Consider the following 12,011-nt stretch of genomic DNA (forward strand, 5'->3'; position numbering starts at 1 on the left):
GGGGGGGGTTGAGAAGATTTATCACTTCGATATGAGGCTGATCTGATGAAGATGGGGGTCGCGGGGGTGGGATCCTGGACCCATCTCGGTTAGTGCTGCTCTAACTGGGAGGCGAACTAAAGACAAGGCTGCACGTGCAGCATGGATTAAAAGAGTTAGAACAAATAAAAGTTGTGCACCAGAATGAATCAACTTTTGATTTGGTTTGAAAACTTTACACAGATGCAGCGCGACCTGCTCCGTGTTCACATACATTAATCAAAGCTCATTAAACTGACCCATGTTGAGCCATTAGCTTTTATGTCTTTTAATTGTCTCCTGACCATTGAAGCGCTGGGAATGACCCCCCCCCCCCATCTTTCCCCTCTGCTGCACGCGGCTTACAGCTTCAACTGTTCCAGGCTCCTTTTCCTCGTGCTGACAGTTATTAATATGTAAAGTGCTCGAGAGGACTTTGTGTTGAATTAAAGCTTCAGACCTGTCCTCTGCAGCGCGTGCGCTCCTTGAAACAATTCCTCCGTTTGCTCCTAATTAATATTATATATATTAATATCTTGGAGGCCTTTCTGCTTTAACTGTCTTCTGTTATCACATGAAAGTTTCATTAATGTTTGGATATAAATGCAGAGCGACCACCGGAAGTCATGACATCATGGAGGTCACGCTGACCTCCATGAGGAACTCCTGAACGTGAACTGGAGCTGAATCGATTCCAAAGCGTGCTGGAGTGGATTGAAGTCGTGACATCATGCCACGATATAGAGAATAAACAAACACATAAACAAACAAAACAAAGCGGCAAACATCAAAGACTGGTAACATGGCACAACTTTTTCAGGAACGCATGCGCACAAACGCTGATCCAGATTTATAATTTATTTATTCATTTTTGAACTCCAACAAAACTCTTAAAGTGTTTGCCCCTCTCCAAAAAAAAACTAATCCTCTCACCGTCAGCAAGTTCAGGCGTTCAAACATCTGAGCGTGCGCGCGCGCGCGTGTGTGTGGGGGCATGTAGGAATCCCGGAATCGCTAATTTTAGGCAACAGCTCTTGATACTCAGCTGTGGTTGAGCCCCGCACTTCTAGCTCAGCTGTAATGGTCTCAATGATGCTTTAAGTGGGCGCGCGCCAGCCTCCGCGCGCCGGACTGAGCGCACAACTCCAAATTTACGCGCAATGTGACCAAATGGGTGTGTGTGTGTGTGTGTGTGTGTGGCGGGGGGGGGGGGGGGGGATCAGGCAAAGCGCTCAATTAGCTCTAATGGAAACAGTTTTCGTTCACCGCAATAACTCACTCTGCTCCATTTTATTTATATATTTTATTTTTTGTTCTTCGCTTCTACGACACTTTCTCATTTCATATTTTATTAACAGGTCCTGCGGCCCTGGCTGCAGGATTATTAGGAAATAATTGGGTTCGAGACCCCCCAACTGTGGAACCTGTAAACTTTTACAAAATCACATTCAAACCACAAGTTTTTTTTTTTTTTTTGTCGGATATTTAACAGTTTTACTGTAAGCCAGCGCGCGCGGAGGGAGTTAAACATAATATGATCCGTGCAGAAAGTGGGTGCAGACTAAAAGGAGCCTCCGGCGCACGGAAATGACCAGAGCCCGCGTGACCTTTGAGCAAGGTAATCAATCAAGTGATCAACAGGGATATTTATCAGAGGTTGTCCAAACCAAACCTGCTCCTGAAGCAAAGGTCAGGATGGAAAACAGCCAAGAAAACACAAACATCTTTACTTTGAGCATAATAATAATAATAATAATAATAATGATAATAATAATAATAATAATAATGTTGAACATAACATATATATAAAATACACATATTATATATTAGCAATTATTGATTAAAAAAGATAAATAAATATCCTGACAAATTTAAGTGTTTTTTTCTTCTTTTATAATTTCAATGTAGCATGCCTAAATAAATAAAACAGAGTTGTTGTTTTTTTCCTAGAAGGGGTTTAAATAAACCTGAGATGGGAACTTATTGCACCTGAACTAAACACCAGTCTTATTTATTCTAACATGCCAAGGAGATATAATGTTTCCAGTTGAACCAAAATTTATTTCAAAGCAGAGAAAAAAAAAATAAAAAAATAAAAAGCAAAAGTCTCAGCAACAGATAATAATTAATTTCTATCAAGATTCAGCATTTTGTTAAAACAATTCGTTTTTTGACATCGCTTAAATAAACTATAAGGGTAATATAAACAGAAAGAATCAATAATTAATAAGAGGGCTTTGCTTCCTTAACTGTGAGTGAGTTCCCAAAATTTACACAAAATAAAGATGAAAACTAAAAGGGCAAGTTAATTTCATATAAATCACCAGATGTTCCAGATGATTCCTCACAGAAGAAGACACGAATTTACAGCTTTTCATAATGTGGAAATCTGGAACGACATGATGTTTCCACATGGGCTTCACGAATGTCACAATTTAACATGTTCTCTAACGTGAAAAATGTGAACATCACATGCGACGTCTCTGGTTTTATTTATTTATTTATTCTGTAAAGAACACAAGTACAAGGGACAGAAACCAACATGAACTCATCTCGTGTTATTCAAGGTGTTTTGAACGATGTTGACAAAGTCTTTCTTTTCTTTGACTGATATATTCCTTGAAACCATACACATATATATATATATGGTATTTTTTCTTCAAAATATGCCATAATTTTTGTTTGGTCAAAAATTGTTCATAAGTGAAAATGTTATATTTCAATTTTATAACTGCTCATTGTCTAAGAAGTTCTTCATTTTGCTGTACTTTAGCCACATCTCATTTAAACTACAATTATTTAAATACTTTAGTTCACAGAGACCAAACGCAAAATAACGATTTTTTTTTTTTAGATTTGTTATCTTCATACGAATTTTAAAAACTCGTCTAAAAATACTGTTAGCTGAAATTCCTTGTGCTATACCTCCCTCTAGTGGCCATAATCAACAGTGTTTGAACTTTTTGTGTATATGTGACTCGATGGCATTTATATTTTTGATTAGTCCTAAAATATAACGCTATGAAATATATTGTACAGTTGGAATATATATTAAAAAAAAAACTAATTCGAGCGCTTTATAAATATCAGCAAGTGACAGACTGATGGTTTGGCTGTCTCTGAAGACACTGAAGAAAAATCCATTTTAACAGCTGCTTGGGAGACAGATGATCCACCCCGAGACCATTTGTAGAAGTAGTATTGATAGAGCTGGTGTTGACTTTTGACATATTTATCTCCGAAAATTAGTTGATGGGAGGTTCCTAACCCCCTCACCACCCCCTGATGTCTCCATTGCTTGCAGTCACTGTCATCGAAGACATTGGACAAGTAATCAATGGGACAGTCGATCAAGGTTATTTATGTCCATTTCCAGTAAGAGTAAAGAGATCATGTCACATTCCCGGTTGCAAAACCATTACAGGAACAGCACATGGATGGGATGCGTCCAAACTGATCCTGACAGCATCTGGTCACGTGGATCTGAAGCAAAAAAAAACATAGAAAAGATCATTAGAGACTATTTTATCTAATCTGATGGAATGAATCTTTATCTCAACGCATTTAAAAAAATTACTAAAATTCTGACTTGATAATAGTTTGAGGTATTTATAGGGTAATTTAAATTAATCATCTTAAAAGCTCAATTGGAATTATATTAATAAAGAATAGCTCCAAACTCAATAAAAATTATTATAATTGTTCGATCTCGTGGTGTAACTCACAATATTTAGAAAGTTGTCTGATTCATTCCACCAGTTCCCGTAGTGTAGTGGTTATCACGTTCGCCTAACACGCGAAAGGTCCCCGGTTCGAAACCGGGCGGGAACACATTAATGATTTTTTTTTTTTTTTCCTCACCACCTTTATATTTATCTATTTGTACATTTCCCCTCAATTCACATAACTGTGTTTTATTACTTCATGTTCACTTTATCAAAACAGACGTGTCTGTTTTCACATATCATTTCCACTCATAACACGGTATTTTTGCTTACTTGACTGTCAAGCAGCAGCATGTACCACATTCTATTAAGAGAAAATATGTAATTATTTAAGGACACAAAAATACTAAAAACACGTAATATTTGTGCCCAGAGAAATGGTGGTAAGTGTTACGAAAGACAGAAATTAAAACGGTCTATGCTTCCTGTAAACTCCACAAGAGGGCAGTATAGAGCAAGAGGAAAAAATATTTTGAAGAATTTGCTAAATAAATTGTTTAAATGAGAGTTGAATTCTTACTCCTTGAGAAACAAAATAAATTATTTAGTCCTGAGCAAAGTTTTCTGGCATGGTTATTTTATATTACTACTATTATAGTACAATAAGTATAGTAACACTTTATACTACTACTACTACTACTACTACTACTACTACTATCCATCCATCCATCCATCCATTATCTTTACCTACTTCTTCGTTTTAGAGTGGCGGGGGTCACTGGTGCCCATGTCTAGCCATCACTTTGCGATAGGCCGGATACACTCTGGACAGGTTTTCAGTCCATCACAGGGACACATAGAGACAAACAACCATTCACTCTCTCACTCACACGTAGGGACAATTTTTACTGTTAACAATCAGCCTAACATGCATGTTTTTGGTCTGTGAGAGGAAACCGAAGTACCCAAAGAAAACCCACGCATGAACAGAGAGAAGATGCAAACTCCACCCAGAAAGGCCTCTAGACTGGGATGTGAACAAAAGTGACCTGCTCGCTGCGAGGCAGCAGCTCTACCAGTTGCACCACCGTGCTGCCCATCCATCCATCCATCCATCCATTATCTTTTACCCACTTCTTCCATTTTGGGTCATGGGGGTCGCCAGTGCCCATGTCCAGCAATCACCGTGCAAGGGGTGGGGTACACCTTGGACAAGTCGCAAGTCCATCACAGGGCCACATAGAGACAAACGAGACAAACAACCATTCACGCTCTCACTCACACCTAGGGACAATTTAGAGTTCCCAATCAGTCTAACATGCATGTTTTTGGTCTGTGGGAGGAAACAGGAGTACCCGGAGAAAACCCACGCATGCACGGAGAGAACATGCAAACTCCACCCAGAAAGGCCCCTGGACCGGGGTTTGAACCGAGGACCTGCTAGCTGAGAGGCAGCAGCCCTACCAGTTGCACCACTGTGCTGCCCATTATTATAATTATTAGTATTATCCATCCATCCATTATCTTTACCTGTTTATTCCATTTTGGGTCACGGGGGTCGCTGGTGCCCATGTCCAGCAATCACTGTGCGAGGGGCGGGGTACACCCTGGACGGGTCGCAAGTCCATCACAGGGACACATAGAGACAAACGAGACAAACAAACATTCACTCTCTCATTCACACCTAGGGACAATTTAGAGTTACCAGTCAGCCTAACATGCATGTTTTTGGTCTGTGGGAGGAAACCGGAGCACCCGGAGAAAACCCACGCAAGCACGGAGAGAACATGCAAACTCCACCCAAAAAGGCTCCTGGACCGGGGTTTGAACCAAGGATCTGCTCGCTGAGAGGCAGCAGCTCTACCAGTTGCACCACCGTGCTGCTCTTATGTGTGAACAGTACAAGCTAATGTACAGAAGTTTCTCCAAGCATTGTGGGTCTAATTTAAACATGTAGGAACACCACCTGTCAGAGCTCAAACAGGACAAAATAATCAATATAATACCGCTGCCTGCTGCAGATGAAGGATGAAAGATGACCTGATGAAGTGGCCGCAGGTTACATCAACTAGCTTATTCAGCTACTTCGTTGACTCGCTTCTTCCGATGGTGAAGCGGTGAACAACCTGAAAAGCTCTGAGGCATATCAGTATCTACACAGTAATAAGGTCGGTCACGTTTTGTTAAAAGACGTGGGACACAATCTTATTTACCTTAAAGCAGACTTAGTGCCCAGCAAAAGCCTTAAAGTCCTCCATCGCCGAACTTGGGTTAATTGCAGAGAAAATCGTAATACCAAAGACAAACTAATACAATAATGCTGTACCCTCCATACACTTGAAATCCTTCCTGATAATCTCATCATACTGTTTTCAATCCTTCTGAGGATCTGCTGTCTCTTTTTTTTTCCTTCTTTCAACTGCTCCCTGCAATAGGGGTCGCCACAGCAAACTAAGTCACACAAAATCTGGTGTCTCTTCTCGTGGTTTATTGTAGTCCAGCCATATAGGATGCAGGTTTTCCTCCGTCAGCCATTTGTCAACAAAGTTAAATGAGTCACATACAGCATTTTGGATGGTCTCTTCAAGTTCAAAATTTTCAGCCATTTTGTTTTTATAGGTGCTGGAAACTATACCGCTTTCCACAGGAACACTTTGTTTTGGATCCATGTTCTAAACCCTGTTGTTGTAGCCACTGGTTTAATTTGGTCTGGTTGTTCTTGCAAAACAGCACAACAGGTACCTGAACTCTTTAAGGCTATTGTAGTGTCCAACGTCCCTCAGAGACTTTCTGATCGGGCCTCAGAGACACTGAACTTACTGTATGTAAATAAGTTCTTCCTCTTCCCCTCTGTATTAATTGCATCCCTTCCTGGGTCATACAAGATGAATCCTTATAAGGTCTACCTCCCCTGTGGTAATCAACGCACCTTCCTGAGAAAGACAGACTTTACGTCTCCAAAAGAGTCTATATCAACAGTCGAACAGAACTTTGCTGTAGACACAGGCTAAAAAGAGGTATGACAACCACACCAGAGGAGGAAGTGGATCAGCTAGATGGAGCTTATTGCGTAAAAGAAACCCAAACTTACATCTGTGAAGAAAATTGTGTTTTTTAAACAAGGTGTTACTGGTTAACAAAGAACATTGGTTACGTACTGTAACCTCAGATTCTATGAGTATAGGCATAGCCCTTTAAGACTGTTGCTAGTGGGTTTTATCCCGTCATGCGAAGCATAGCACTGAAAACTTTAGTCCACGCCCACCTGCTGGGTGGGCCTCACCCAGTCCGTATAAATTACGTTGAGAGCGGGTAATCGGCTCCCAAATAGCTTTTTCTTCAGCCATTTAGGAGCCAGTGAGGCCAAGCGCTTGGAAAAGAAAAGGACGAAGGCTGAAAGCAGTCCTGCAGTCGAGAATGGGAAAGCGCAGAAGGTTACGATTGTAACCATGTAGCAGTGAATAGAGCAGATCAACAGCTCTTGAATATGAGTAGATTAATAATAATAAACTGATTAGTAATCAAATGAACTGATTGGTAACAGTAGTCTTGAACTGATTGGTAATAATAGAACAAAAACAGCAGTCACATAACTTGTGACTGATTAATAAATATCTCACACTGTAATTGCATGCAGTCAGATGTGAGTTTAAACAGAAATTCCATGATACATTAAAATTTATTCTGTTACGGCGCTAAGGACAGAATGCACCATGGAACCAGCCGAAACATCATGCAAATAAAAGCGGATAAACGAGCAAGGCGACGACCACGCAGCCGCCGTGCAAATATCCTGCACTGTCATACCATTATGCAAAGCTGTCGAAGATGCGATTCCTCTGATCGAATGCGCTTTGAGGTTCTCAGGAGGCTCTAAACCTGATGCTCTGTAAGCTTCAGAAATGGTCTCACACAGCCAGTGTGACAGACGCTGGATGGATAACGGGCGACCTGCAAAGACGTCTCCATAATGTACTAACAGACGTTGAGTCTGGCGCAGTGTGGCCATACGTGTTATGTAACATGCCAGCGCACGCACAGGGCAGAGGAGATGAAAAGATGCTTCTTCTTCTGATTTGTGTGGGGGAGGGAAAAACCCCTCTAACGTTATTGTTCTTGATTTAAATGAGCTTGTGATGTTTTTAGGCATAAAAGCTGGGTTAGGTCTCAGCACAGCTGAGCTGTCATCAGCTTGAACTCTGAGGCACGATGGGACAGCAGAGAGCGCAGATAAATCACTCACTCTCTTTGCAGATGTCAAAGCCAACAGCAGGGCTGTTTTAAGTGACAGGAATTTAATTGAAACTTGATCCAAGGGCTCAAAAGGAGCTTTGATCAGGGCTCGCAGAACCATCTGTCAAAGATGTGCGGAGTTCAGCCTGCCCAGACAGAACGGGCATGTCAAGACATGTCCATCCTGTTATCCATTCTGTGTTATTCTGCTTGTTTCATGCCCTGTGTGTAGGCCTCGAAGCTTGGATAAGTAAAAACATGTTTAGGGCAATACGTACACTCACACACCCCATAAGCACGAATGTATATGACACACAACTACACAGGCTCACTAAGACACACACACAGGCCCGCTTGAGAGGTACACACACGCAGGGAGAGAACAGCAGAAGCAGAAAATGTTTTTCTTTTTAATAAAAATTACCAGTTTCAGATGAATGAGAAATATGTGTGTATAAAAAAAATCAATAGACAATTAAATAATCAAGTGATATTATAAACCTTGTGATTTTAAAATGTAAACATTATGATTTTAGAATGTAATCTGTTTTTAAGCTTGTTCATGAGGATTGTTGAAAGAAAAGAACCTGTGGCTTCATGAATGTTCTAGAAATAAGTTACAAGCAAAGGCATTACACATTGGGAAAACCCCAGAACACAGCTCTGAGCAAATCAGAATAGGACAACATAGAATGACTGAGCATTATTGAACAAAATACACCCAGATTTTATTATGCATTAGGAGTGACTGGCAAAATCTCATAAGAAGCCTGTAAAGTCGGACCAAGGTCCAACCCAAAAATGGGTGGATTAGCCTGATGGGGTGACTGGTCTGGAGATGTCAGTCAAAATCTCAGGCTGTATAAACAAAAGTTTCAGTGAAAACTCTGCTGTTTTGGGGATCCACTTCACAAGCGAGGGAGCTCAGGACAAGACCCGGAGAACCTCTGGACGAATTGTGGATTAATAGGGCAATTTTGGACGGTCTCTGCTGGAGGAGAACTAGGATGAAATCCGTTGGAATAAGTTTCTTTTTTGGAACTATTCTTCAACCCATCAGCCCAGATTATCCCTAAATCCTTTTTCTTCAAATTCAACCAGATCGAGGACCAGGAACGGCCCACATCCGAGAGAGAGATGGAGAAAGTTGGTTCTTACTAAATTCAGAAAACATGGTAAGAGGACGTTCCTCAAAATCAGTCCTTAATGAAACCTTATCCCAAATTATAGCAGTGGTGTATGAATTGACAAGCAGAAAAATCAATTATGTTATAAACCTGGTTGCTCAGAGTTGTAGAAGGGTCTTCTTCGTGGTGAGAAATAATGTGTTGGGTCAGGTAGAGAGAGTAGGTAAACTGTGTGGGTACTTGTGTTCCTAAGTGAGACCGGGTGTGGCCGGCCGGACTAAAGGACATCCGTGGCCGAGCAGAGAGGAGTCCAAGAGCCTGTCTCAAGCCCATCCACAGGGACTGAGATATACCTTGCCCAGGAAAGGTCAACAACTAAAAAAGGGACTAAGGAGTGAAAAATATTCATCATAAAATCTCTTTGTAATCTAGTGTAATCATTATTGTGCAATACCGTTGTTCCCCTGCAAAAGTTATTGATTAAAGCAAAGCAAAACGTAAAATTCTAGATTCTTATTTCAAACACCCTTTTGTTCTTGGAAGTGGAAAACTTGGTTCAATGAAACCACAGAAACATGGGAGGTTTTAAACGTTTTTATTAGCTTTTGATTATAAAACAACATCCATGAGCCTTGTGCCTAGGCTCTAAATAATGCCAAATCGATTAACAATTGTAACACTAAATCAGGAGATGAGCTACCGTTAACTTGCGCTCCCTCGTCTGCTAAACGTCCCCACTCCTGCTGCTAGGTCGGGCAAGGCACGAGGTGAAACTTTGGGTGTGGTACAAGGATCGGAGGTAGTTAACAGTCTGGGTGGATCATTTCAACACAGCCTTAAAACTAAAACTGTCCTAGGAAATGGCTGCGGGTAATACCTGAGCTATAGGATTAGTTTTGAGACCCGTTGGAGGAGAGACTGTGGTGAGGGCGTGGCACGTGTCCTGTGCCTACCTCACTCGGGAAAGCAAGACACATCGTTAAGTCCCACTGTGGAGCTAGTGGGTGTGACACCGGTCTGTGCCTCTGTACACCTTTCAGAAAACGTTTCATCAGCGGGTGATTAAAAACTGTTCTGTCACCGAAGCCTTTGTGACAGGAAGAGATGACTGCAGCATACATTTTAAATGTGATGAACGCCAGATTTCTGTCCATCAGCTGCTACAGATAGAACAGCACACCACCTAGTGGACATGAGAATGCCTCTACACCTTTCTCCGTACACCAGCGCTGAAAGGCTGTCCACTTTGATGTGTACAGCGCTGTAGTGGAAGCAGTACATGAGTCCTGAATTGTGCGAATCACTTCCTGGGAGAGGCCTATCTTCTCTAAGCGGATCCGTTCAGCGGCCAGACCCAAAGGTGCTGGCCTATTTCTGGGTGACTACTGATCACTCCTCCTGCCTGGAGGAGAGCATCCTCCCTCCACGGCAGTTTCCATGGTCGACCCGATAACAGACGTCACAGGATTGGGAACCACGGGGCGCTCATGCGCTCGGGGGCTACCAGAATGGCTGACAGTTCTTCCTCCCGAACTCGGTTCAGAAACCGTGATATTAGAGGGACTGGAGGAAATGCGTAAAGGAGAATTTTGGGCCACAGGCTGTGGGCAAAAGCATCCACTCCTAACGGTGGGTCGTCCCGTGGGCTCAGGGAGAACCATAGTTGACACTGGGCATTCTCCCGTGTGGCAAACAGATCTACTGCTGCTCGGCCACATTGCTCCCAAATCCGAGAAATCAGCTCGGGATGGAGGCTCCAGTCCCTGTTGCACGGACCACCCCTGGACATTATGTCCGCTCCTCTGTTCAGGACACCAGGGATGTACACTGCTTTGATGGAGAACAGGTTTTTGTGTGCCCAACACAGCAGCTGCCTCGCAATGTGTAACATTTGGGCTGAACGCACGCCCCCCTGCCGGTTTATGTAGGCTGCAGTCACTTTGTTGTCTGTGTGAATCAGAACATGCTGATTCTGCAGCAAGGGAGCAAAATGTTGAATCACATTCAAAACCGTGAGACATTCCAAAACGTTTATATGAGCTGATGTGTGAGGTGGCCACAGCGCCCCCACTGCCTGAGACAGGCACGTTCCTCCCCAGTCTGACATGGACATGTCTGTGAAAATTGAGACATGTGACGTAGGTCTGCTGATAGGAACTCCTTTGACAGAGTGAGAGGATTTCCCCAGTGCTTCAGGTCGGTTCCCACGGAAGGAGGCACAGAAATCATCCGCCTCTTCTGCCGTACCAGATCTATACGTAGACGAGCGAACCATCTCTGAAGGTGTCTCATGTGGAGTAAGCCCAACGGAACCAAAGCGTGAGCTGACAACATCGTTCCTAACAGTTTCATGATGGAAACAGCTGTCACTACTCTGCCTGGTTTTACGCGGCGGAGATGGTCTTTTAGAGCTTTGGCTCTTGTCTGTGATAAACGGGCCCTCGTAGTGACTGAGTTTAGCTCCACTACCAGATAAACGATCATCTGGGCCGGGAGAACCGAACTCTTCTCCCAGTTTATGGCGAAACCCAGGTTTAACAGGAGTGATGTCAGAGTTTTGGTTTGCGCCGCTGCTTCCTGCCTGGATCGGGTCGACAACAGCAGATCGTCGAGGTAAAACAGAATTTTCATCCTTGCTCTGTGTAGCGGCTGCAGAGCCGTCTCCACGCATTTTGAAAACATGCGTGGTGCGAGGGAATAACCGAACGGGAGCCTGTTGTATTGGTACTGGGTCCCTTGGAAGGAGAAGCGCAAGAACTTTATGTGTTTTGGAATGATTGGAATGTGAAAATAGGCGTCTTTGAGATCGATGGAGGTAAACCAGTCGTTTTGGTGAATGCTGTCCAACAGCTGTCTGGTTGTCAGCATATGAAACTGTCTCTCCATGATTGACTTGTTGAAAGCAGATAAATCCAGAATGGGTCTCATTTTTTTCATTTTTATTCATTTCATTTAAAAACATGAAAAA

The 12,011-nt window shown here is 42.5% G+C and overlaps 1 non-coding gene across 1 annotated transcript; it reads left to right on the forward strand.

Annotated features, from left to right (window-relative positions):
* Positions 1-3,776: 3,776 nt before the first annotated feature.
* Positions 3,777-3,849, forward strand: trnav-aac. The gene has a single exon. It is a non-coding gene; the product is annotated as a tRNA-Val (tRNA).
* The last annotated feature ends 8,162 nt before the right edge of the window (positions 3,850-12,011 follow it).

The sequence above is a fragment of the Nematolebias whitei genome, chromosome 6 (assembly GCF_014905685.2).
Source record: "Nematolebias whitei isolate Nwh7 chromosome 6, NemWhi1, whole genome shotgun sequence".
In the NCBI taxonomy this organism is placed as follows: Eukaryota; Metazoa; Chordata; class Actinopteri; order Cyprinodontiformes; family Rivulidae; genus Nematolebias; species Nematolebias whitei.